We start from the raw sequence: 26,754 nt of genomic DNA, 5'->3' as shown, positions 1-26,754 counted from the left end.
CCAGCAAGGCTCGGGGTGGGATGGGGTGGGGTGGGGGACACATGGATCGGAGAGCCCCCATCCACCTTGGCGCGGCCGGGCTGCCCGGAGGGCGATCTCCCCCCCCCCCCGTCCCTGCGCCCGTCCCCCCCCCCCCGTACCCCGCCGTCTTTCCCCGAGGGCAGGGCAGGGCGCGTGGGGTGGGGGCCCTTGGGTCCCTGGGGCCTCGGTGCTCGGCGCGGGTCGGCCGGGAGGGCGCGCCGAGGACAGCACCAAGTGTCCTCGTTGCTCCTGAAACGTGGCGACAGGCGAGGCAGAGACTCCCAATGAGTGCGGTGGGGACACGTGATGCGGGCGGTGGGAGGATAAAGGGAGGAGGAGGAGGGGGGCGGGGAGCGGGGAAGGGGCGCGGGAGGCGCGCAGGCGGCTCCGGCACCAGCCGGGGCTCGGAGCGCACCGGGTCGGGTCGCGGCCGTCCTCCCTGCGCCCCTTCTGTCCGTCCATCCGTCCCCGCCGCCCCGCGATCACACACTCGCGGGGGGGGACCCGGGCCACGCGATCGGATCGCCGGCGGCGGCGGCGCCCCCCGCACCCCCCCCCCCCCAGCCCAGCCGAGCTCGGGGGGCCCCAACTTCCCGCCATGAGCGGCTGGTTCGCGGGGCTCCGCGGCCCCGGGGACTCCCGCCCGGCCGTGCGCGCCCGCAGCGCCCCGCGGCCCCGACTCGCCTAACGCCGCCGCCGCCGCCAACGCCAGCGCCACCGCCGATCGCTGATCCCGCCGCCGCCGCCGCGGTCGCCCGCACCGCGTCCCCGCCGCCCGCCGCCGCCGCGGCCCCGCCAGCACCATGTCTCGCAGGAAGATTTCATCCGAGTCCTTCAGCTCCCTGGGCTCCGACTACCTGGAGACCAGCCCGGAGGACGAGGGGGAGTGCCCCATGGCTAAGCTCTGCTGGAACGGCAGCCGGAGCCCCCCCGGACACCCCGGGCCCCGCACGGCCGCCGCCGCTGCCATCACCCCGGCTCCGGCTGCCGCTGTCACCGCCGCCGCCGCCACCGCCGCCGCCGCCGCCGCCGCCGCCGGGGCCCGGAGGGCGCAGCGCCGCCGGCGGGTCAACCTGGACTCGCTGGGCGAGAGCATCAGCCGCCTGACGGCGCCCTCGGTGAGCCCGCCCGCCCGCCCGGAGGGGCCCCGCGCCCCGCGCCCCGCAGGGGTCGGCGAAGTTGGAGGCGACCCGGGAGCGCGCGCCGCCGGGCCCCGCCGCTGGGGGGCGGCCGAGGGTTCCTGGAGGCCTTGGTGTGTGGGGTGGGGGGAGAGGCGGAGGGGGTGCAGGGGAGCTGGGGAGGGGGGTGTGTGGGACACTGTGGAAGCACTGAGGACCCCCCCCCCCACATACATTCTTCTCTGGGTCTCCTGATGTCAGCATGAGCATCCCGTGCGCCCACTTTCAGACCCGGGGACTCTCACTCCAGTGCTCCTTCCTGCCACCTGTTTTCTTTCCCCCAAACTTTCCCAGGCGCTGGAGGCGACAGCCGGATTTGATGTCTTTCATGTCTGTCCTCACCCTCTCCCAAAGGAGCGTGCCCCCCCTTTCCTCTCCCTTCCCCCTCCCTCCTCCCTCCAAGGCCCCTTCCCGGAAGTCCTTCCTCTCCCCATTTCCCACACCCTCTTGCTCTTGGCCTGACCTTCTCTGACCTCTGAATTCCTCTGGCCATCTGCGTCCTCCATGGCTTCCCGTTTTAAGACAGCCACGGGCAGAGAGTTTGCCCAGTTGCCTTCTGAGAAACCTGTAGTCTCTCCTCTGCACCCTGGCCTTTTATTTGATCTTCCTCTTCTTGTTTAAATTAGACGGTTGGTTCTGCCCTCTGCTCTGGGACTCCTTGGCTCCTGGTTTTCAAAACCTCTCTGATACTTCTTCCACCCTATCTCTCATCCTTCTCTTCCCCTTCATGCCAGTCTCCAGAACTTTCTGTTGCGCTCTCTCCCTCCCTCTCTCTCAAAGCCTTTCTTACAGGAAGCTCTTCACAGCCATGTGTCAAATGAACAAATGCTTGGCCAGACTTCTCCCAGTTGTGCTATGCTGGGGATGTCTGGATCAGCAGTTCTGGGGGAACACGAGTCTTCCCGCTCCTCTTTCCCCGCCCTCCACAGCCAGGTGGCCTGGGCCCTGCACAGGTGTTTACCAGAGGTCAGACCTCTGGGTCTCATCTTTCCCTGTCTTCATGAGCTCTCTTGTGAAGGAATCCACTCCAGGATAGACAGAGTGACCAGGAAGTTCAATGTTACATGGTTATCCAGCTTCCCTCTCCACACCTTGGGCTTTTTTTTTTTTTTTTAACTTTTCTGTAGTTTGCACAGTGAATCTGAACATTGACTACTCTTCAGTCTTGCTTTGGAACAACTCGTGCATGGCAGGCAGAACTGGAGAAGGAGTAGGATTCTGAGGGCCTGGGTTCTTGTATCTGGCAATGCTACAAGTTACTCCCATGACACTTGGTTGATGGAGAATGACTTCCTCTTCACAGTAAAACGACTCTGGAGTTCTTTTCTCATTCTTGGGTATTTTACTTTTCTGCCATGGTTTCAATAGCTGAGAAAGAGATCCCAGAATGGGCTGGCTGTTTTCTGAAACTATTCCCCAGGCAGCAGTAATTCTGCAAGTTACCTAATGTTGCAAATTGTTGAACATTATCTTTCCTAAGAGAAACTGAGTTCACAGTGCACCTGTAGGCTCCTGTGGTGTCCTGAAGCAACATTCGTGCAATGAAGTGATTCTTGAGTATGTTGTTCAGCATGCAGCAGATTTCATTCTTTAACATGATGATGTTACTGAGATGATGATTAGATTTTTTCAGGGAGGGGGATTGTCTTCATAATTGTAGAGTTTTCTTTTGGGGTAGGAATGAGGAGTTACAAAATCCTAAAGATGGTTGGTAGTACTTTTGTAATGACAATGTAACCTGCCATTTCAGCCTCTTTTAGCAGCAGGAAATACATGAAGGGCCCAATGTTTACTACTAGAATGAGAGGCAGGAATTGTCTCTGACAGTTACTTTTTTTTTTTTTTTTGGAAGTCAAATTTGAATTGCTCTGATAGGAAAAACAGGTGCTCAGGTAATGATTCTCAGAGTAAGAATTGTGAATATTGGTTGTGCTGAGCAGGGTGGCAGATCTAGTTGTCTTTGCTGCTTTGAAGAAGATCTGTGAGGTGGATGCTGAGAACAGAACAGTGTAAAACATCTTCAATCTCCCAAGGCACACGTAGGACATTTCTCCTCGGCTAACCTTCTCACCCATAGACCGAGGGACACAAAGAACGCAGAGAGAGGCTTCATTTCAAACCAGTGACTGAGTCGTGTGTGGCCCCCACACCTGACTGAGAATGTACTGCTCAGAAACTGCCATTGGATCCATTCTTCTGCATTGCCAGCCTTCTAAACTTAACTGGAAACACTTGGGGAGATGGAATAGGTCCCAGGTATTCTTTCTCTTTTGAGCTGAACTATTTTTTTTAACTGTCTAGAATAGCTATTTTAAAAAAAAAACCTGCCTAGGATAGCATTTTAAAGTGGGACTTGTAGCTGTTTTAAGCTCTGCGAGTCTTCCTCCATCCCGTCACAGTATCTTTAAACAAGACTGTGTTGGCTCAGGGACCTCCTGTTCACACAGTGGTCTTTCCATGGAAGGTCTCCATCACTTGGGAGTTGCTTTTTTTCAGCATGATTTGCAAGTAGCAAAATAAAACTGAGTTTTTAATACATGCTAGGACATTGTCGAGTCAGTGGAGGCATTATGTGACCCATGGAATACTCCAGATCAAGGGTTTTTTTTTGACATTTTAATAGTCATTTTTGAATACATAGATGTTGGATATAAAGATTATAATATTGCCTGGTGCTTGTACCTCATGCCAGCTCCTCATGAGGCTGAGATGTGAGGTTTGTGGTTTGAAGCCAGCCCAGGCAGGAAAATCTGTGAGTCTCTCTATCTCCAATTCAGCATCAAAAAAAAAAAAAAAAAAGCAGGAAGTAGAGCTGTGACTGAAGTAGTAGAGCACTAACTTTGAGCAAAATATAGGCCCCGAGTTCAAGCATTCCCCCCCCCAAATTATGATAAGACTTTATTATTTAAAGAATAAAATTTACAATAAAAAAACCTCTGATTCAATGAATAATCCTCATTCTAATTTTTTCCTATTTGTTTATCTCTGGGCATGATGAGCTCTCTTCTGATTTGTTGTGTTTATCCTTATTAGTCATTTCTACAAAGACATATAACATATGTCCTATAACATATAATCGTGTGGCATGTGAAAGAAACATAGGCTCTGGATGAAGTGTTTTAAAACTTTTGAAGAAAATAGACTACTTTCAGAAGTAGGTTTCATCCAAGTATTATGGAATTTGCCTAATTATTTAGAAAGTTGAGAATTTACTCTGTGGTAAGTTTGGTGGAGAGCTCTGTCAGCTGACATACTGAGTAGAAACATTCCCAGATGTGGATCTCCTGGAACTTACTTCAAGCCCTTCTTTTCAGGAAGTTGTATGGATGGGAAGCATTTAGACTTCAGCGTCTTGGAGATAATCTAGGGGAAGCTTTATTTATCATCCCTATTGGGTGGTTTTGTTCCCTGTGAATCTGGAATACAGCTAGGATAATAAAAATAACCTCCAAGACTTGACTAGAAGACATTATAAACCACTCATCACCTTGTTTATTTTGAAATAATACTTAGGAACACATATGGAGAAACAGCTGGGGATTTTACATCAAGGGAGAATTTAGTAGCTCGTTTATTTGGACTCGAGGTTTGTGTGTGTGGGGGGGGGGGGGGTGGGGTGAGTTGGTGTGTTGGCCCTGGGGCTTGTAATCAGGGGCTGGGCACCGTCTTTGAAGTTTCGTGCTCAAGGCTAGTATTCTACCGCATGAGCCACAGCTCTGCTTCCAGCTTTTTGTTGGTTAATTGGCCTAAGAGTCTTGTGCACTTTCCTTGCTTGGTCTACCTTTGAACTATATGATCAGATCTCAGACTCCTGAGTAGCTATGATTACAGGTGTGAACCACTGGAGCCCATCTTGGACTTTAGCTATATGAGAGTTGCATAGGTTGGTCTATCCCTTTGCTATCAGCTTTGAGTTTGCTAATGACAGCCTGTCCATGGTGAAATTGCAGTGAATCGAGGGTGTGGCCTGCCAGGTGTGTTTATTAGAGCACTATTGGTTGTGTGGGCATTGCAGGAGGCTGCAGAAATATGGGAAGAGAAGTAAATGAACTAGAACAAAGGCAAATGAGGAGAGGGAAGCTACTGACTGATACAGGAAATTATCCAAAACAAAACAAAGGAAACAAGGAGAAATGAAAGGAAACTGAGGTTCATGTGACATTATATTACTAAAAGCTTAGGCAAAAGCATAAGAACACAAAAGATACCTAGTTATTATCCCCCTCTAATGGTAAATAAAGTTAGCTCACCGACATCAGCAAACTCCTTAAAAAAATCCTCAAAGTGTGGCTGGAGCTAACTCAGTAATGATGAAAAATATGCAACATTGATTTGTGTGCTAGCTAGGATATTTTTGGTAGTATATCTATGGTTTCGATTTTGGTTTCAGTCAGACTTAAAAAGTGCCGAGAAACAAATTATGGAATTAGACACAGTGTATTCCAGTGTTAATTTTTTTTCTCATTTGTGGAAATTAGATGGAATAATGGGAAATGAGAATTTCAGGGCTGTATATTGCTTCCCTGGACCTTATTACTAATCATAGAGAAACAATATGGCAGAATTTTAAGAGCATGTCTGTGGGTCTTGGCCTAATAGTCCCTACAAGCTATTTTTTGAGGAAGAGACCCTGAAAAGCGAAAAATGCCAGGAACTGGTGGCTCACACCCATAATCCTAGCTACTCAGGAGGCTGAGATCTGAGGATTGTGATTCAAAGCCAGGCTATGTAGGAAAGGCTGTGAAACTCTTATCTCCAACAAACTACTCAGAAAATGCCCGACGTAGCCCTGTGGCTCAAGTGTTAGAGTGCTAGCCTTGAGCACAAAGAGGCTCAGGGACAGTCTCCAGGCCCTGAGTTCAAGCCCCAGGACTGGAAAAAAAAAGGGATTCTGAAAAGCCACCTCCTACCTGCTTGTGCTTGTAGTTTCTCTCTTTTGTGAACTTGGAATCATGACCACCTTGTAGATGTGTGTGTGTGTGTGTGTGTGTGAAAGAGAAAAAATATAGTCTTTGTAAAACTCCTAGAACTCGACAGATTAGAGCTTCAGAGTGAGATCCATTCATTTCAACCTAATTTGAATATTCCCAATGATTTTCCTTTTTTTTTCCTCAATAATTTACTTGCTTGTCACCTTATTCAAAAAGTTCATAGAGCAGTAGGCTAGTAGATGTTAAGTCCTCCCCAAAAGATAAAGTGTTTAATTTTGTTGGCATAACCAGCCAATCCATTAAAAAAAAAATTAAAACTGGAGTCCCTTCTTGGTTCTCTGGTTATGACTCACATGGGTACCGAGGCACGGATAATCATCGCAGAGTCAAACATTTCCACTAAGCTGTGATGTAGCAATTTGCAAACCACTTTTATGAATTCTATAATAACACAAGGACCATTATATTTAATTGCTAGAGCGTAGGTATTTCATAATAAATTGATTTTAAATTAGAAAAAAATATGAGATGAAAGAGCAACTACTTATTTCATTTGTCTGAGAATTGCAAGCATGCCTCATCGACTACTTTTAAAGGAATCTGGGCATGGGATGGAAGAAGAGGCCGAAGATCGTGGCCTGTGTCAGCTGGGTTTCGTGGCCTGTGTTAGCTGGGTTTCTGTCCTCAGTTCTTTGACTATCAGATCAGTTGTCAGGCCTTTGTTTTAAAGACAACTTTGACAATGGGAAATAACACCAGTGGCTGGTTGTAGATGTCACAGAATTCCTTTTAAATGGATAACTTGTGAACCACAAAGGATTCTTAGATTCCTGAGAGGCCCCTGGAGTATGAGTGTAGGTTTTTCCTCTATTACTACTGTTTTTCTTTCTCTCTCCCCCTCTCTCTTTTTCTCCCTCCCCCCTCTCCTCTTTGTGCTAGTCCTGGGGCTTGAACTCAGGGCCTGGGCTTGGTCCCTGAGCTTTTTAAATACTCTACCACTTGAGTACCACTTCTGGCTTTTTTTTTTTTAACTGTAGTTTTTTGTCTTTTCTTTTTTTGGTACTTGGTACTGAATCAGGACATTGCATTTGCTAGGCAAGCGCTTTGCCACTGAGCTACATCCCAGCCCTTGTTTGGGCCTTTTTTTTAAAAACAAAAAATTTATTTCTGGCTTTCCCTTTTGGTGCTTTACTGGAGATAAGAGTCTCACAGACTTTCTTGCCCCAGGCTGGCTTGAACTGGAAATTCTCACATCTCAGCCTCTCAGTATAAGATTACAGATGTGAGCTACCACTGGCACCTAGAACCATTCCTTCTCTTTCTATTCACCTTTGATATTGTTTTATTGCCTGTTTTGTGTAGCACTCAAAATAAAAAATAGGTATTTTTTTTTTTATTTGAAAACATACTGTACAGAGGGGTTACAATTACATGGGCAGGAAAATGCATACATTTCTTACCAAGCATTGCAGCCTCCTCCTTTGTTTACCCTTCACCTCCCTTCCCAGCCTCCCCCCTCCCCCCCACCCAATCATACCTCCCCCCCCCCCCCCCCACCGACATTGTAAAGCTGGTTTTGACATGACATTTTGTACTTCTCATTGTTGCAACAGGTCAGAATAGGTATTTTTTAACATAATAACAAGATAATACATTATGACTAGACATAAACACGCCTAGCATGAGTTATTAAGAAGGTGATTTTTCCCCCTCTTTGGGGAATTTTGCACACATCTAAGAAATACAAATTTGAATGGTACAGGCTGGGAGACTATTTACTGAGAGCTATCTACTGACTGGATTTTCTTTGATGCTCTAGTTTGATTTAACAAAATTCAAAGCTCTTATTTAAATGGATTATTTTTCTTTTGTGCTCAGTATTTTATTTTATTATATGTTATTTTTGTGCCAGTCCTGGGGCTTGAACTCGAGGGCTAGGCACTGCCCTGAGATTTTTTTTTTAATGTTTTATTCAAGGCTAGCTGTCTGTCACTTGAGCCACAGCTCCACTTCCAGCTTTTTGGTGGTTAACTGGAGTTTGGAGGTAAGAGTCTCACAGACTTTCCTGCCTGGGCTGATTGTGAACTGTGATCCTCAGATCTCAGCCTCCTGAGTAGCTAGGACTACAGGTCTGAAATATGTTCAGTCTCTTGGATGGTATATTTGGTTCTTTCAGACAGATTGTAGAGATTTTGCATCCAGGCTGGGAGAGACACTCAAGTGTGCATACCTGTCTGAATGGTGCAGACATTTGATGTTTAAATCCAAACATCTCTGTGAAGCTGTATAGAAAAAAGACACCTGGAACAGTAGCCTCCTTCTAGGTCTTTGTGAGTAACTCATTTATAGTTTAACTTAGGTGAATGTAAGGAGTCCTATAATCAGGTTGCTTACATTTTCTAGACAATTCTCTGTCAAGCTATTATTTGTCAGCAAGTAGGCAAAAGTTCACTGCTAGGAGATGGAAATGAGATCATCTTGGTCCCCAAATATCACTTTTAGGACAGGATTGGCAGATCTAGAATTGTGTCCAGTAGGCTCAGAACACCTCATAAAATAGAAAGTTCTAGGCCTTGAGTGATTGGGGAAGTAGGAAATAAATAGCAATGAAGGCTGGATATTGGTTGGGGCTGGTATGGGAATTGAGAAGGAATAAATATTCCTATAAGTAGAGTAGTGAGATATCGCTTTCTGAACTTTCCAATTGATCTTACTTGAGGCTTACAATTAAGTAGTTTTTCATGGAAGCTACCAGTTGTCAAACGTCAGAGAACAGAAGATGTAACTGAAGGAAGTTGTAGATAATAGTTTGATAATAGTGGGGATAATCTTTGAGTACATTTTGTGTGTGTATGCATGTATGTGTGTGTGTGCATGCATGTGTGCTGGTGCTGGAGTTTGAACTCAGGGCTGTGGTGCTGTCCCTGAGATTTTTTGCTAAAGGCCAACACTCTACCACTTGAGCCATAGCTCCACTTGTGGCTTTTATAGTATTTAATTGGAGGTAAGTCTCATGGACTTTCCTGCCTGGGCTGGCTTTGAACTATGATCCTGAGTAGCTAGGATTACAGGTGTGAACCATTGGTGTCTGGCTGACTTTACATTGTGTGTGTGTGTGTGTGTGTATGAATGTGAATGAATGAATGCATGCATATGCATGTATGCATGCTGGTCCTAAATAGGTAGGATTATAGACATAAGCCACTGGCATCAATCTGGACTCTACATTTTACACAGTCTCAACACATAGTCTGTCCATCAGATCACTAAGTAAAACGCTGAGTATTTGAGAGCAGAGCTGGGAAAAGAGCTCATGGTTGGAGATAATGACTTTGGAGGTAATAGATAATATCTTGAAAAACTAACAAGCTCTGAATGAAAGAGAATGAAAACAAAACCAACAGAGAACGAGGGAGCCATGCACACATCAATGTTCAAAAACAAAACAAAAACCTTCAGTGGTTTGCAGGAGACGAAGGCTTCCGTTTTGCTTGTAGGATGGGAGGTGGCTGGGCTGTGTGGAAGAAGCAACCTTAGAAGTTGGTATTTGCAAAAGAATTAAGAAAAATTAAGTGTGGTTACTTTGAGACCCACTATGAGTTTTCTCTTAGGTAAAGAATGTTCATCTTGCGTCTGAGATAGAAACTATTAAATGAGGTTTGAAGGAGGAATGTGTGAAAGGTAAATAAAGGCTATCATGGCGGACATACCTGATTTAAGGCATTTGTCAATGAAAGGAGACAGTCTGGGCATTGGTAATCCTAGCTGTACGGGAGGCTGAGATCTGAGGATTGGGGTTCAAAGCCAGCCTGGGCAGAGGGAGGGAAGGAGGAAGGGAGGGAAGCAGAGGGTCTCCAAGGCCAAGTTAAAGTTTATTAAAGAAGTAAGAGACTCTGGAAGCAATGGGGTTGTCAAACCTGCAGATAAAGCCAGGCACCAGTGGCTCATGCCTGTAATCTTAGCTACTCAGGAGCAGAAATCTGAGGAACGCGGTTCAAAGCCAGCCCAGGCAGGAGAGTTTGTGAGATTGTTATCTCCAATTAACTACCAAAAACCCCAAACCAGAAGAAATGGTGAGGTAGAGTGTTTCATTAGTCTTGAGATAAAAACATTTCTTCTAAAGATAGGGGTGAGTAAATTGAAAACCAGGTAGAAGGAAGTGTTTCCTCGTTTTTGTTTGTAGTAGCATCTTCTTTTTAGTTTTTAAAGTAAATGCATTACTGGGTGCCAGTGGCTCCTGCCTCTAATCTGTGGAAAGTCCCTGAGACTCTTATCTCTAATTAACCACTGGGAATCCAGAAGTAGAGCTGCAGCTCAAGTGGTAGAGTGCTAGCCTTGAACACAAAAGCTCAGGGGCAGAGCTCTGCCAGGAGTTCCAGATCCAGGACCACATACAGACATCCTCTCTCTCCCTCTCTCTCCCTCCCTCTCTTTCTCTCTCTCTCTCCCCCTCTCTCCTTCCCTCTCTCCCTCTCTCCCTCTCTCTCTTCCTCCCTCTTTCTCCCACCCTCTCTCCCTCCTTCTCTCTCTCTCCATCTCTCTCTCCCTCTCTCTGTCTCCCCCTTTGCCTCTCTCCTCCTTTCCCCCTCTGTCTCCCTCCCTCTCTCCCTCTCCCTCTCTCTCTCCCCGTCTTCCTCTCCCCTTTCCCTCTCCTCTCCCTCTCTCCCTCTCCCTCCATCTCTCCCTCCCCCTCTCTCTCCCTCCCCATCTGCCTCCTTTCTCCTCCCTCCCTCCTCCCTCCCTCCTCTCTCCCTCCTTCCTCCCTCTCTTTCCTTCCTCTCTCCCTCCTCTCTCTCTCCTCTCTCCCTCCCTCTCCCTTTCTCCCCTTTCTCCTTCTCCCCACTCTCTCTCCCTCCTTTTGTCCCTCCCTCCCCATCTCTTCTCCCTCCCTCCCTCTCTCTTCTGTCTCTCTCTTTCTATCTCTCTCACATACACACCCTTTGTTCTGCTCTTTTCCATGTCTGATATGACTTGTTTACTTGTAGAGCTCTTCGGTGCTGTCTTGACGTGGTGGGAAGGTCACCTTTAGGAAATAAGGGAATAGGCCTTTATTGTTCTGTCGGGTAAGTTTATACAGTTGGAAAGTATGGAAGGTAAAATAAGGCCAAACAAGATGTGCACAAACAAATTTAGCTTCTTGGTCCTCTTGCTCTCTTTTCTGGGAGCATTTTGCTTAATTTCATTAAGTAAGGATTTTTGTCTTCTTTATGTATTGCCTAATTCTGTATCTATGCCACATAGCAGCTGGTCAGTAAGTATTATTAAGTGAATAAATTTAGAGTGAATATAAACATATTTGTTTTAAAGTATCATAGAAATTGAAGCACCAGATAGAGTAATAAATTCAAATGTGTTTAAAAGGTAAAATCAACAATAATAGTAACCACAGTAGAGACAAGGAATGAGTCGATATTTAAAACAAATACATTTTTCTTTGAACTTAGGGCCTTGCACCTATTAGGCAAGTGCTGTGTCACCTGCTACCCCCAGCTCTTTTTTTTTTTTTTTTGCTTTGGTTTATTTTTTCAGATAGGATCCAGTGCTTTTTTCTCCCAGGGCCACCCTTGGATTATACTCCTCTGTCTCCCAGCTACCTGGCATTATAGGTGTATTGTTACCTTATATGTTTTTATTCTTCCTTCATACTATTTAGTATGTCTTGTCTGAATGTGTGACTTCACTGTAACCTGAACTAGAACACTAGATCTGTGGATCAAAAAGAGAAAAAAAAAAAGAAAAAAATAGTAGATTGATGTAATCATCTGTAGAATTAAAAGAAGAGTTGTTTTTTTCCATGAATATTAAAATCGTCTATACCAATCAGCTTTTATATAGTAGCAGGAAAGAGTGAGTTCTTTCTACCTATTCTATATATTTAAAAATAAGTCCACATAGCTGGGCACAGGAAGTTCATTCCTATAATCCTAGCTACTCAGGAGGCTGAGATTTGAGGATCTGGATTTGAAGCTAGCTCAAGCAGGAAAGTCCATCAAATTCTTATCTCTAATTAACCACCAAAAAGTTCCCAATCACGCTGTGACTCAAGTAGTAGAGCACTACTTTTGAGCACAGAGAGGCTCAGGGACAGTACCCAGGCCCTGAGTGTAAGCCTCAGGACCAGCAAAAATAAATAAATAACATAAATAAAAATAAAACAAGTCAATGTTGCCGGGCGCTGGTGGCTCACGCCTGTAATCCTAGCTACTCAGGAGGCTGAGATCTGAGGATCTCGGTTCAAAGCCAGCCCGGGCAGGAGAGACCGTGAGACTCCTATCTCCAATAACCACCAGAAAAACCGGAAGTGGCGCTGTAGCTCAAGTGGTAGAGCGCTCGCCTTGAGCTGAAGAGCTGAGGGACAGAGCCCAGGCCCAGAGTTCAAGCCCCACGGCCGACCAAAAAAAAAAAAAAAAAAACAAGTCAATGTTGGCAGTGGCTGGGCCAGGAATTTGAGGTATCTCAGTTATACCGGGAGAATACTTAACAATTTTACCACCTAATTTCTTTCTTGGTGATTATATGTTGCAAAGATTCCAGGAATGAAACTCAGAGTGAGTTCATCTATCCTTTAACTTCTTTCTTGGATGGTATCTTCCCTAGGGAAAGCAAGAACTTTCAAGAAAGATTGACATTACTCGAAAGCAGATTTAAGGAGCAACTGTCACATTAACATGAAACCTATGTTCTTCATTCAGAGGATTCGGTAGATCTGGGTAATAGAGGAGAGCTTATTTTTAATGCCACTGATTGAATTTTCTCATTTTTCCTGCTCTGTTAACTTACTTTTAATTCTACTCCTCCCCCTACCTCTGTGTGATGGTTTAATTTGTACATGAGTAAAGTCTTGGTTTCCTTTTCTTTCTTTTCCCCCCATTGGTACCAGGGTTTTATCTCCTGGCTTCAGGCTTGTTAGGTTGGAACTCTACCACCTGAGTCATGCTTCCAGACTGGCTTTTGCTGGTTAATTTGAAGATGGAGCCTCATAGACTTTCTTTCAATGCTTGCCTTAAAGCACAATCTCTAGATTGCTGCCTCTTGAATAGCTTTCCCTCCCTCCCTCCCTCCCTCACTTCCTTCCTTCCTTTCTTCCTTCCCTTTTTTTGCATTTTGATTCTGTTCTGGGGCTGGGCTTGAACTCAGGGACTGGGTTCTGACCCTTAGCTTTTTTGCTCAAGGTTAGTACTCTACCACTTCTCTACCACTTGAATCACAGCTCCACTTCTGAGAGAGAGAGAGAGAGAGAGAGAGAGAGAGAGAGAGAGAGAGAGTGTCTTTCCTGTCCAAGCTGACTTTGAACTGTGATCCTCAGATTTCAGTCTCCTGAGTAGCCCTAGCTACTGATAAGGGGTAAGCCAGTGGTACCCAGCTCCCAGCTTGCTTTTCTTTCTTTTTCTTTAGATAGGCTCTTGCTATGTCTCCTACGCTAACTTGTGCTCAGAATCTCCCTCCCACAGCTTCTGCAGGGCTAGGATTATAGGTGTGTGATACCTCACTTTGTTTTATCTATGACTGTCTTACCAGATCTTGGTTTGTCTTAGCTTACGAGGCTCGTTTGTTGCTATATTTTCTAGAAAGGAAAGCATACGGAGACTTGGACGATTGTGTTTTTTGTTTTTACATGGGAAACCCGACTTTATTTTCTTAGCATCTTTGAAACACCTGTCTATCAATATCTATATCTCTGAATCTCTTTACGGTGGTTTGGTAGGGCACGAGAGAAATGACTCGGTGACTGGCTTGTCAATTAAACAATAATCTGTATTGGAAATCTGGACTCAACTTAATGTCTCACCACTGTGTCTTTTAAACAATTGCCACAAGTAATGCAAATGTCTTTTTCTTTTTACCAACAGGATCTACTTCCAAAAAGGGTACATTTTTTTTTTTTTTTTGCCAAGAGTGACAATGATGGGATTGTGTTGTATTAGAACAGAGCTGAGAGTAAGAGAGAGAGAGAGAGAGAGAGAGAGAGAGAAGAGAGAGAGGAAAGAGAGAGGGGGAGAGAGAGAGAATCTTAGCTACAGACTATCATTATCCCATTTGAAAACTGAGGCAGCTGTGAGGGAGTTTGCAGCGTGGAAGCCGGAGAAGAGAGATTTATAGTTTCTACCGGATACAACAGTCAATAAATGCTCTGTGAACCTGACAGTGTTTGCAAGCTATCAAGTCTTGCTTTTATTTATTTTTTCCTCTTGTCTTAACTTACTGCCATTATATACAACATTTCAGAGGAGAAAAGCAACTTTTCCTTTTGCTCTGAATTACTCTCTCCAAAAATGTGCTTGCAATATCTAATTCCACCCCTCCCCCCCCCCCCCCCCCCCCCCCAGGCAGATCCTTCTTTTTCCAATCAGATTCTTCTGCTGCTTCTTCCCAGTGATCCACAGTGTGAATTGTGGCCCGGGACCCTTTGCCAGTTGTCTCTGTCACCATTGTGTACTGTGTTTACTGGAGTACTTGGGTTGAGAATGGGCCAAATGAGAGGAAATCAGAATGTGGAATGAAGCTGTTAGTGTAATTTTTTTTAAATCATCTGACTCTCTAGACTGCTCACAAATAACCTAGAATTTAACGTGGAGTTGACACAGATACCCAATTATTTTGACAACAGAGGTAGACTACATCATCTTGATCAGTTACACCCACAACAAATGTTACGATTAAAAACTGCATTCTATTAGCAACATGCATAGGAAAAAATATTTTGCTACAAGTTACCCCAATATAGTACTTCTTCAAGGAACTCATGCAAACAATTACTTTTCAAATAGGAGTAAAAAATGCAACAAAATAAGATCAGACTAACATCATTTTGACCATTATATCAGGTATTTGCTATCCCATAAAAATCGCAAAATGTATTCTTTTGCTTTCTATGTGGCTAAAAGAAGTGAAAGCAAAGACTTTCAAAGTAGTGTCTCCCCAAGTTTTTGCTTTGATATTTTATACTGGCTTTTTCTTTCTTTCTTTCTTTTCTTTTTCTTTCCTTCCTTCCTCCCTCCCTCTTTCTCTCCTTCCTCTCTTCCTTCCTTCCTCCCTCCCTCCCACCCTCCCTCCTTTCCTTCCTTCCTTCCTTCTCTTCTTTCTTCCTTTCTTTTTTGGTTCAAGTGGGACTCAGACTTTATACCTTATGCTTTCACTCATTGGCTAGTGCTCTGCCAGCTCAGCCACACTTCCAACCAAATACACACACACACACACACACACACACACACACACACACACACACACACACACACACACACACACACACACACACACACACACACACACACACACACACACAGAGGATTAAGGCGAGAAAAAAGTGTAAGGTAGGAATGTTTATTTTTATTAGTCCGTGTTTCCCATGTTTCTGTTTCCTCTCTTCCTAAGTGAAAACCTCCTGCCACAAAGTGTGCTCCGAGCCTCTTCCAACTGTGACAGTTTGTATTTTGAGCACTTGATCATGATAAAATGATTATTAAGCGTTTTTCTTCAGCGTGAGCCCCGGTACGGGGTGGACAGCGGCATGGGGGAGTCTGCAGGAGGGAGCTCAAATCTAACGTCTGCCTGCTCAAGTGTGGCCCTGCAGTCACGACCGCAGGGATTTCATAGAGTTTGGAAAAACCAGGATGTTTGCCAAGTGTATTTTATTTTAGGGGCGACCCTGGGTGGGGCTTGGAGTGCAAACACAAGGTACTAGTGACACACCTTGTAATGAAGAGGAATTCTGCACGGAGTTCTGTGAGGGGGTATGCTACTTTATAGCTGCCATAGCGAACCATCGCTAACTGTAGATGAAGCCTGTTTTCACCAATCCGACTCTGATTCACCTGGGAAATGTGGTCAGTAGACAGGGCAAGGGTGCCTATGATGCCCAACGTAAGGGTGTGGAAACTGAGGCTCAGAGAGGAATATGAACCTGCTGAGGTCAAGAATGCTTCCTAGTGTGTACCATAGAGTGTGTGCTGTGTCTATTTCCCATCCTCCATGCGTTATTTACCCCTTCTCCCTGTCCCGCAAGTCCCCCATCCATACCCTAGTAATTCCTGTTTGCTTTCATATCTTTTTCTTAAAAATCCCCTGTCTGAGGGAAAACATGGGATACTCTTTCTGAGTTGGGCTTCTTTCACGTCACAAGATGATGTCTCTCATTCCATCCATATTCTGGAAATGATATAGTTTTGTCATCTTTGTGGATGCATGGTACTGCATTGTGTGTGTTATCTGCCTGTCTGCCTGTCTCTATCATCTATACCTATAACCAACCTGCCTTCCTTCCTTCCTTCCTTCCTTCCTTCCTTCCTTCCTTCCTGTGTCACATTTTCATGTTCATTTATTATATATTTACCACATATTTTATGTCTATTCACATATCTACTTATCACCATCTACATTTTTTTTTTGTTGGTCGTGGCTTGAACTCAGGGCCTAGGTGCTGTCCCTGAGCTTTTATGCTCAAGGCTAGCACTCTACCACTTTGAGCCACAACACCACTTCCAGTTCTCTGGAGATAAGTCTCATGGACTTTCTTGCCCAGGCTGGCTTTGAACCACCATCTTCAGATCTCAGCCTCCTGAGTAGCTAGGATTACAAGTGTGAGCCACCAGTGCTCAGCTCACCATCTACATTTTAATGTCTCTTTCTACTTCATTCCACCATCTCTCAGTAGAGCTACTAACCAACAGTTACAATCTCAAGATAAGACATACAGTGCTGTTCAGTGCACACTCTGGTCACACCTCTTCTGTGTTGTGACTTGCTAAGAAGAGGCTAGTTCAAATGTCCTGTGGGTTTTCTTGCACCTGATCCTTCTTCCCAGTTACCCAGCTCTGACTGTGTGATGGTCCTGTGTTAGAAATGCTAATGGGCTCTTTCTTCGCTGAGACTCTGCCTCCAGACTGACCTAGTTTGCCTGCCCACTGTCAGTTTGTAGGCCCCAGGCTCCCAAGGGTGAGGCAGCTGTGAGCAGACCAACAAAAGCCATCAGCACTGCCAACTTTCTTCCCTTAGGCTGCAGAGTCTGGGAAGAGCAATGACATAACCCGAAGTTTGATTTCTAAATATGAAGAAAGTCCTGGCCATCACTAAAATCATTCCAGTGGTATAAGGATATGCCTTTCTCTGCAGGCATGCCACACACCCATGCACATCTCTACATCCTGATGTCTTGGCATAATTAAGTAACTTATTAGAAGGAAGGAGGAAATGCTAGGATAATTGTACTATAAAGTGATAGGTAAAATGTGTTAAATTCATAGTTAAATGAAAACAATAAGGCTTTTTAATGTCATTGATATCAGTGCTCTGATTGTATATTTTTAGTTTTTGTTTTTGTTTTTGTTGGTTGTGAGGCTTGAACTCTGGGCCTGGGTGCTGTCCCTGCGCTCTTCAGCTCAAGGCCAGCGCTCTACCACTTGAGCCACAGCACCATGTCCAGTTTTCTAGTGGTTAATTGGAGATAAGAGTCTCATGACTTCTCCCCGGGCTGGCTTTGAACCTTGATCCTCAGATCTCAGCCTCCTCAGTAGCTAGGATTACAAGTGTGAGCCACCGCTTGCTTGATTGTATGTTTTTGTTTTCCCTTTTCTCCTCTTCCCCTTCCTCCCCCCCCCCCCCCCCACAGGAAAACTGATAGTTTTAATTTAGTAATCTGCCTCCTAAGTATATTTCTTGTCCTTTTGGTTTAGATTATAGTAATTAAAAGATCAGATTATATGCAGACCATTCTTGAGTTTTCCTCTCCTCTCCTTCCCTCCCCTCCCCTTCCCTCCCCTTCCCTCCCCTCCCCTCCCCTCCCCTCTCCATGTGTCCACATTCCAGTCCTGGGCCTTGATCTCTGAGCCTGGGCACTTTCCTCCCTGAGCTTTTTTTTTGCTCAGGACTAGAGCTCTACCACTTTGAGCCACAGTGCCACTTTCAGTTTTTGTTGTTTTGTTTTGCCGGTTAATTGGAGGTAAGAGTCTCATAGACTTTCTTGCCTAGACTGGCTTTGAGCTGCAGTTCTCAGGTCTCAGGCTCCTGAGTAGCTAGGATAACACGTTTAAGTCACCAGCACCTATTGACACTCCTTGCCTTCGAGGAGGTCGGAACCATGGAGCCGAGTGATCCACCCTGCAGAGGGTGAATATGAATTCTGCACATTTCACCCTCTGAGACTGAAGAGTCCAATGACTTGCTCTTCTCTGTGTCCTGGGATAATCAGAGTTTCAGCCGCTGGTCAGCAACAACCAAATGCCCAGGGCTTTCCAGTTGGCATCCCAGTGACAGTGCTCTTATTTACACCAAACAAAGACTATGAAATGCATCTCATTACTTCCCCGTCAGCACATTTCTTACTGCCCAAGTGCCAAGTTTGCTTCAATTTATTTAGAATCGAAACATAATGGATTTCATGCCAAATTCTTTGGCCTACTTTCTGGAGCTTTCCAGTGAGTAGTTGAGAGACCATATCACAGAGCCCTGATGCTTGGGGTCTAGTGATAAGACAGGTTCCCCTTTGTTTTGAAAGCTGGGATTTTCCTTTCCCTTATGAATTATGGTTTTCAATGTGTCAGAGGGTTCAGATGATGCTCAACAATCTGAGTTGTGTTTATAAGTGGTGCCTTTCTTCTTTTCCCTGTGTGTTGCCCTCTGTAGCTTCGCTCATCTTACTTATGTTGGCCAACATTGGAGCTGTATCTGTTGTTTAGGCGTTCACTTTGCATCCTGACAAGTGATTGGAGGTGATGGGTCATCCATTTACAAATTAGCATTTGGTGAGATGAAGATGCATTGTACCCACAAACTGATAGACTGAATTGCAAACCCCTTTGGACACTTAAAGGTAATACAACTTTAAACGAATTAGCATGTAGGTTAGTGCATTTAGGGTTGACAGCTTGTTTATTTTGCCATTTGTTTGTGAAGTAAAAGTTTTCCTTCCCTTGTTCCTAGACTCTTTTTTGGGTACCACTTTACTGCAGCTCCTCAAATACAGAAAACAGTAAAGTCCTTGGAAATATTCAAATGATGGCTGCAAGAATTTTTTAAAAAAATATGTTTTTATTGGGAGGGAAGGGATAGTAGGGGAAAAATAAAGGGGGGGGGGTAACAATGCTCGATAGGAAAGGTACTTATTACCTTACTCATGTAACCGTAACCCCTCTGTACGGTATCTTTACAATAAAAAATATTAAACATTTTTTAAAATTTGAAAGCAAAGCAATAACATTAAAAAATGAAAAAATACGTTGTTATTCTCTGTAAGTACTTGTACAAAGGAGTTGCCGTTTGACAAAGCAGTTTATGAATACAACACGTCTTGATCAGTGTCAACCCTTTCATCATTCTTTTTAAAAATATACTGTTAGGGGCTGGGAAGGTGGCTCAGTGGTAGAGCGCTTGCCTTGCATGCATGAGGCCCTGGGTTTGATTCCTCAGCACCACATAAGCAGAAAAAGCCGGAAGTGGCGCTGTGGCTCAAGTGGTAGAGCGCTAGCCTTGAGCTGAAGAGCTGAGGGACAGCGCCCAGGCCCAGAGTTCAGGCTCCACGACCGGACCCCCCAAAATAAAAATCTACTGTTATTGTAAAGGTGATGTACAGAGGGGTCAGTTACAGATACCTGTCAGGTCATGAGTACATTTCTTTTTGAGCAAAATCTCCCCTTCCCTCACTCTCTCCCAGTTTTTCCCTCCCATCTCCACCCACAGTTGTATAGCTCATTTTCCACGTAGTGTCTAGTGAGTTCCATGCTACATTTGTTCACCCTTTGTTCTGCCTTTTCTGTGCTTTCCCCAGCCCTGCTCCTATGAATATCCTTTGGTCTCACTGTGTGAATGTCTAGAGGATTGCATAATTTATCAAGTCCCCGTGTATTTTTTAAATCCCTCCCAATCCGACCTCTTTCCTCAATTTTCTTGTGTAGGCTGTGCATTGAATTTTGTTTTGTTTTGTTTGTTTTGTTTTTCTCTGCTGGTTTTGGGGCTTGAACTCATAGGTCCTGAGCGTTTGTGCTCAAGGTTAGTGTTCTACTACTTGAGCCACAGCTCCACTTTCGGCTTTTTTAAGTGCTTAATTGGAGATTAGGGTCTCATGGACTTTCCCACCTGGGCTGGCTTTGAACTTTGATCCTTGGATCTGAGCCTCCTGAGAAGCGAGGCTTGCAGGTGTGAGCCGCTAGCACCCAGCATGCATTCAATTTATGTCTGCATTCTCTCCCCACTTCTTGTCTTCATTCATCTACTCTGCTCCTGTGGACTCCAACCCCACACTTTGAGTACCTGGTGGTTATTTTGCTGGACTGTGAATTAAGGAATTACATTAGTTGAGTTCTCCTCTGATTCTACCATATTTCAGCTAATAGGTTTGTGTATATGTGCATGCCAGCTAGAAGGGTTTACGTCTAGCTTCCACATATGAAGGACAGAATGCATCATTTGTCTTTCTGGGCCTGCCTTACTTCACTTAAAGGCCAAAGGTTATTTCCTTCCACTAAGTCCATTGCTGTCCAATAGGGTACCCAAGAGATGAGAAGCCACCACTTGGCTTTGTAGCACTTGCTAATTGACACCTTTGGACAAGGATGCCTGTCTGGCTGTAGGTGTCCTCGTCATTAGCTATATTCAGCTTAGTACGATTTAATAATTCTTAACTGCTTCGCCTTCAAGAGAAGCATGCCTAGATGCGTCAGATCCCACATACTTGGTAATATTGTATAACCTTATAAAATATAAGATCTATCTATCTATCTATCTATCTATCTATCTATCTATCTATCTATCTATCTATCTATCTATCTATCTATCTATATCTATCTATCTATCTATCTATCTATCTATCTATCTATCTATCTATCTATCTGAGAAACGTCCAAGAAACTCTTATTTTTTAAAACAGGAAATTGAAGTTCAGGAAAATAAATGTTTATTCACAAAAACCACATGGAGTAGCTAGGAGTTAACCCCTTTCAACTGTATTCTGGGTGCTGGGGAGAATGGAGTCATGAATTTCAGTTTAGAGGCTGTTAGGAGCTTGGCTTTTGCAGGCAGTCAGACTAGATTAACTCTGAATCAGAACGATTCCGATTCTTACTACCAAAGTGACTTAGGGCAAGTGTTTTAAGCTCGTCTGGATTTTAGTTGGTCGAGTTAGGAACTTGGGGTCGCAGTTCTTCCTCTTCTGAGGGGTTGCTGTGAGGATCAGGTAGCATGATGTATGGGATGTGTTGGGCCCAGTGTTTGACAGTCAGCCCCCCCCCCCCCCCCGCCCCCGACACTGTTGGAGGCTGGTCGTGTTTGGCTCAGACGCTGATTCTTATTTCACTATGTATACAGTCAGTGTTGTGCCATCTGTGAGGTTCAGAGACCCGGGCAATGTTCCCCCTGATTGCCTCAGGATATAGTGTGATCCATTTTATTTTTCTTCCCCAGCAAGTGTTCTCTAAGCAGTACCATCTTGTCTCATGGTTAGAAATATTGTTCAATGGATCCAAATTGCCTGAGAAAATGAGCAGTAGAATGATACATTTCCTCAAATCTTCCCATTCAAACACAAGCAGCCACAAACAGGACTGTCTAAACTATAACAACAGCTACAAATATGGGAAAACAATATGATAACCTTATGTTCATATCATGACATATTTTTGTTTTTTAAAAATGGAAAGGATGAATTTGACTTAAGTACTCGGGAACATTCTCCAATGAACACAAAAGAGAAGTAAGTTGTACTAGGAGGCTGTTGGCAGTGAGCGGAATTGCTCAGCAGACCTAAATCCTCGGCTGGTGCTGCTTTCAACCCTGTAACTTAGGCAAAACATCTCAGTCTCTCTGATTCCCAGTTATTGTTTCTGTGAAATGTGGTTAATGAAATCTGAGACTCAGGGAGTTGTCACGAATGTGAATGTGTAATGGGTGGAGAAACAAAAAGGACTTAGCCGGTGTGAAATGTTTTGAGAACTAAAGATTGCATTACTATTCTCTGTGATTCTTTGAAAATATCCAGAATAGCTGGGTGACTTGAATGTGATCTTGTGTGAAGTTAGGGGAAGGACTTTAAAATAAGTAACCCTGCAAAATGATTCTTCGAGGAGATATGCTTTCAGCTTAAATTAGTATTGATGGTATTGAGTCTTGTATCAAATTGCAATTTAGTGTCAACTTTTGGAAAAGCATTAATGTAAAACAACACACAAGGGAGAATACTTGGAAAGCAAACACACTTTGTAGAGGAAGACTTAATTATCATATTGATTCTACGTTAAGTATATTCAGTTTCAATCAATAATTACAGTGATAGTAATTACCAGGTGTTTTACTCTTTTGTGTATATGTCTAATCAGACAAAGTTTATTGGTTGGAATCCCCTATGGGTCAGTTAGTATAATGTTAGCTCTCAACTTCTGTTCTCAGGAGATTGCTGGAATGTCTACTCATCCTCCCCAGGAAAATAGAGGTTGGGTGAAGTCTTGAATCAACCATTGTAAGTAGAAGTCCAGTGATATTATAATACATTTATTACCCCCCCAAATGCTAGCATTTTTGAATTTTTAACTTATTTATCTGGACTGAGTTTTGCTTATTAGTAAACTTGTATGTGGGTCACTTAAAATATGATTCCAGCTTTTCTGGAAGTTTTTCATCCTTGCACAAAGTGAGGTTAAGAATACCCAGAGATGGTAGTTGAATTTGTTGTGACTCTGTTTACCCCTGCTTCACATTGCAGCCTGGACTTGCAATCACTGCTGAGAGCTGTGAACCCCCAACAAGGATTTTCTAGATGGGAGAAAGTGGAGACATCCTCACTTCCCCCTACCTCCCTCCACCCCCTGCCTCAAATTTCTTACTCCCAGGTGAAGAGACTGTTGGCTTATTTTATAGAAAGGTCACTAGCACATCTGGACTTGAAATACAGAGGTCCTGACTCTAAGTTCTATATTTAATTTTGTCTTTTTAAAATTTTATTTTTAGTTTACATGTTTTAAGTTTAGTCAGAGGCTGGGAAAATGAATATTATGCCTGGATAAGTCTCACAGGGACTGCTCCAGCTGGCTTTGAACTGTGATCCTCAGATCTCAGCCTCCTGAGTAGCTAGGATTATAGACGTGAGCCACCTATTTCTTTGAATTGTTTTATTAGCAATGTCAGACCATTGGTGACTGCAGGCATAATTATGAATACGTTTTTGTTTAAGTTTTGGAATTTTCCAAAGGGTTTCTTTTTGTGGAGGTGGTATTAGGATTTGAACTCAGGGCCTTGTGCTTGCTAGACAGATGTTCTACCACGTGACCCATACACCCAATCACAGTTATTTTTTTGAACAGGTCTCACATTTATTCTTGGGCCAGCCTGGACCTCAACCCTCCTGTTTCATGTAGCTGGGATGACAGGTATATGCCACCATGCCAAGTTTTTTTGTTGGTTGAAATGAGAGTCTTGTGAATTTTTTTTTTCTTGGACTGGTTTTGGAGTATGATCCTCCAGATCTCTACCTCCTGAGTAGTTGTGATTACAGGTATGACCTATCATACCCAACTGGCACAGGATGGCTTAGCACTCAAAGTTCTTATGTCATTAATCTTATTTACCCAAACCTCACAGGTGAGGCTCAGAACATCAACATATTATAGAGACTCTCATCCATACCATCATTTACCTTAGAAAGGATTGAGGATTGAGATTGTGTGATTTCTGGTCTTTTGTCAGTACTGAACTTTGAACTCAGTATTCCAAGCTTGATGGTTGAGTTGTTGAGGGAAAGGAGATAGGGCTCCTCCTTAGTACTATCTGAGATCGGGGCAAAAAGGGATGAATGAAAGAGAATATACAATGAATTGTTTGGAAGTACCTGTTTTGGGAGTTTAGATGGTGGTGGTAGAGATTTGGCCTATTGAAAGACAGTATAAAACCAGGTGCCAGTGGGCTGGCTTATGCCTGTAATCTTATCTTCTCTTGAGGCTGAGATCTGAGGATCATGAATTAAAGCCAGCCCTGGCAGGAAAATCTATGAGACTGTTGTCTCCAATTAACTGCCAAAAATCCAGAAGTGGAACTGTGGCTCAGGTGGTCGAGTACTAGTTTTGCACAGAGAAGCTCAGAAATGGCACCCAGGCCCTGAGTTCAAGGCCTACGACTGGTACATATACAAAAAAGGCAGTATGAAGATACTGGGTGCCCTGGGCAGAGGTAAGCCAGGGGAGGAGAGGAAATGGAGAAAGGGGAAAAGGATGTGTAATGAAAGTGTCTCTTTCTATAGGATCTTATGCAACATCTTCCTTCTTAACAGAAATTTGATTTAAAGACGTGTGTTTTCTCTAGGAACAAGCAGTTAACGTGAATACATATAGTTGTTTAATTTTGTGTGAATGTTAAAAAGTACTTTCTTATTGAAGACAGTTTCCTAGGGGAGGAAATGTTCTCTGTGTGTTAAAGAGGGTTTCTTTTTACTTATTACCTATGTAAGGTTTGAGTGGATCATGCCATCTCTTCAACTTTGGTTCCTGTTCCTCCTCCTCCTCCTCCTCCTCCTCCTCCTCCTCCTCCTGCTCCTCCTCCTCCTCCTCCTCCTCCTCCTCCTCCTCCTCCTTCCTCTTTCTCTCCCTCTCCCTCTTCTTCTCCCCCTCCCTCTCCCTCTCCTTCTTCCTTCTTTTTTGGTGATACTGGGGTTTGAACTCAGGGCATTGTGATTGTCTGCATTGGGATAGGGTCTAGTGTTTTATGCTTAGGCCGACTTGTCTCACGATCTTAGGAAATTTCCTGTATGGATAGGATGACAGGCATACGCTGCTGCACCCAGATTTTTAGTGGCTGAGATAGTCTCATGAATGTTTTTCCCAGGCGAACTTGAAATTTCCAGTCTCTTCCTTCCAATCTCCTTCCCCTGAATAGCTAGGCTTATAGGCAGGAATCATTACACCCAGCCCAAGGTTGGTTCCTTTCCATTCAGATAGTGATCATGTTAGTCTGCCTATTTCACTGGATTGGTACAAGATCTATTAGGATAACTTGTATTAAAAACGTACACTGTGAAGAACTCAGATAAAAGCCATGAAGTGTTTATTTTGTGCGGTTCAGGTCGTAGGTGATAGGATTGGATTCTGGAGCCAGATTATTTGGGTTGCAAGTCTTGGCTTTGATTCTTTTTGCCCATTTGAAATGGGGACCTAAGCCTTTTCAGTCTAAGTTTTCTTGTCCATAAAAAACAAAATAAAGCCGGGCGCCGGTAGCTCACGCCTGTAATTCTAGCTACCTAGGAGGCTGAGATCTGAGGATCGCAGTTCAAAGGCAGCCTGGGCAGGAAAGTCCGTGAGACTCTTATCTCCAATAAACCACTAGAAAACTGGAAGTGGCACTGTGGCTCAAGCGGTAGAGTGCTCACCTTGAGCTGAAGAGCGCAGGGAAGCTGAAGATTGCCCAAGCCCAGAGTTCAAGCCCCATGAACGACCAAAAAAACAAAAACAAAAATGAAAAAACAAAACCAAAATAATAGCATTTACCTCATAGACCAAAGAAGCTAATATATATATATATATATATATATATATATATATATACAATGAGCTTAACGCATATAGAAAAATTCATATATTGATGCTTTAAGCAATATATATAAGTATAATTCTATATTCATCCAACAAACTCATGTTTGATTTTAAGCCACTAGTGACAGATAAATGAGACTATGTCTGAATTCAGCAATTACTAGTACACATCATTGGGCTGGTAGTGTCTCAGGGTTAGAATGCCTGATTAGCAAGTGTGAGGCCCCAAGTTCAAACCCCAGGACTGCTAAAGAAAAAAGATCAAGCCTGCCTCAGTAGCATCTTTCTCTTGCTATCTGGGCAATGAGCTACTCTGATCATTGCTGATCTAGTCAGATAAGGGGCAGATAGCACTGACAGTGTTCAGATTATGTCTCAAGGAAGCAATTCAATACTGAGTCTACATTTGAGACATCTGGGTCCCCCAGACCAATTGGATTTGAAAATGGGGGTGGGGTGGCACTCAGGTGTTAGACTGTAATACCCAGGCCCACTTGAAAATGACTGGCTTAGAATATTAGTATGCAGTGCATATTCACACTTTTTAGTTTCAAACGATGACAGGTAATTGTATCATGTTGAAATAAGTAAAACAATAGGACTATTTACGGATGTTTCTTTGAAAACAAACCTGTTGTTTCCACTAAATCTGCTTCTGCTATGTGTGTGTGTTTGTGTGTCTGTGTGTGTTACTAAGCAGAAATGAAAAAGTTTACATCAAATGATTACTGCTCTTATTAGCATAATAAAGGCTGCAAATATCAAATAAGAGTAGGGATTCAGAGGATGTAAAAAACGTGGAATTGATCATCCAGGGCATCCGGTGGGATGGGGCCACACAGAGCCAGACTCTGCATTTCATAGCATATTCACTGTGCCTGTCTGGCACACACAGCGGGCCCACGCCTGTAATCTTAGTTACTCAGGAGGTTGAGATGTGAGGATGAAGGTTGGAAGCCATCCTGAGCAGGAAAGGCTGTGAGACTCTTCTCTCCAATTAACCATCAAAAAGGCAGAAATAAAAAGGACCCTCAAAGACAGTGCCCAAGCAGAAAGGGAAGGATGGAAGGGAGGGAGCAAGGGTGGGAAGGAAGGAGAAGGAAGGAAGGAAAGAAGGAGGCAGGA

The 26,754-nt window shown here is 44.2% G+C and overlaps 1 protein-coding gene across 1 annotated transcript in view; it reads left to right on the top strand.

The window, feature by feature from the left end:
- The first annotated feature begins 1,094 nt into the window (after positions 1-1,094).
- Positions 1,095-26,754, top strand: part of LOC122104167 (guanylate cyclase soluble subunit alpha-2-like) — a 61,352-nt gene continuing 35,692 nt past the window's right edge. Inside the window, exon 1 of the mRNA XM_042674871.1 lies at positions 1,095-1,139. The gene's annotated coding sequence lies outside the window, so the exon portion shown is untranslated. The remainder of the gene's footprint in view (positions 1,140-26,754) is intronic.

Source organism: Dipodomys spectabilis, unplaced genomic scaffold, assembly GCF_019054845.1.
Source record: "Dipodomys spectabilis isolate Male_0828 unplaced genomic scaffold, ASM1905484v1 ptg000023l, whole genome shotgun sequence".
NCBI classification, from domain to species: Eukaryota; Metazoa; Chordata; class Mammalia; order Rodentia; family Heteromyidae; genus Dipodomys; species Dipodomys spectabilis.
The sequence above is the reverse complement of the archived record's forward strand: the minus strand, read 5'-3'. Positions and strand labels throughout refer to the sequence as shown.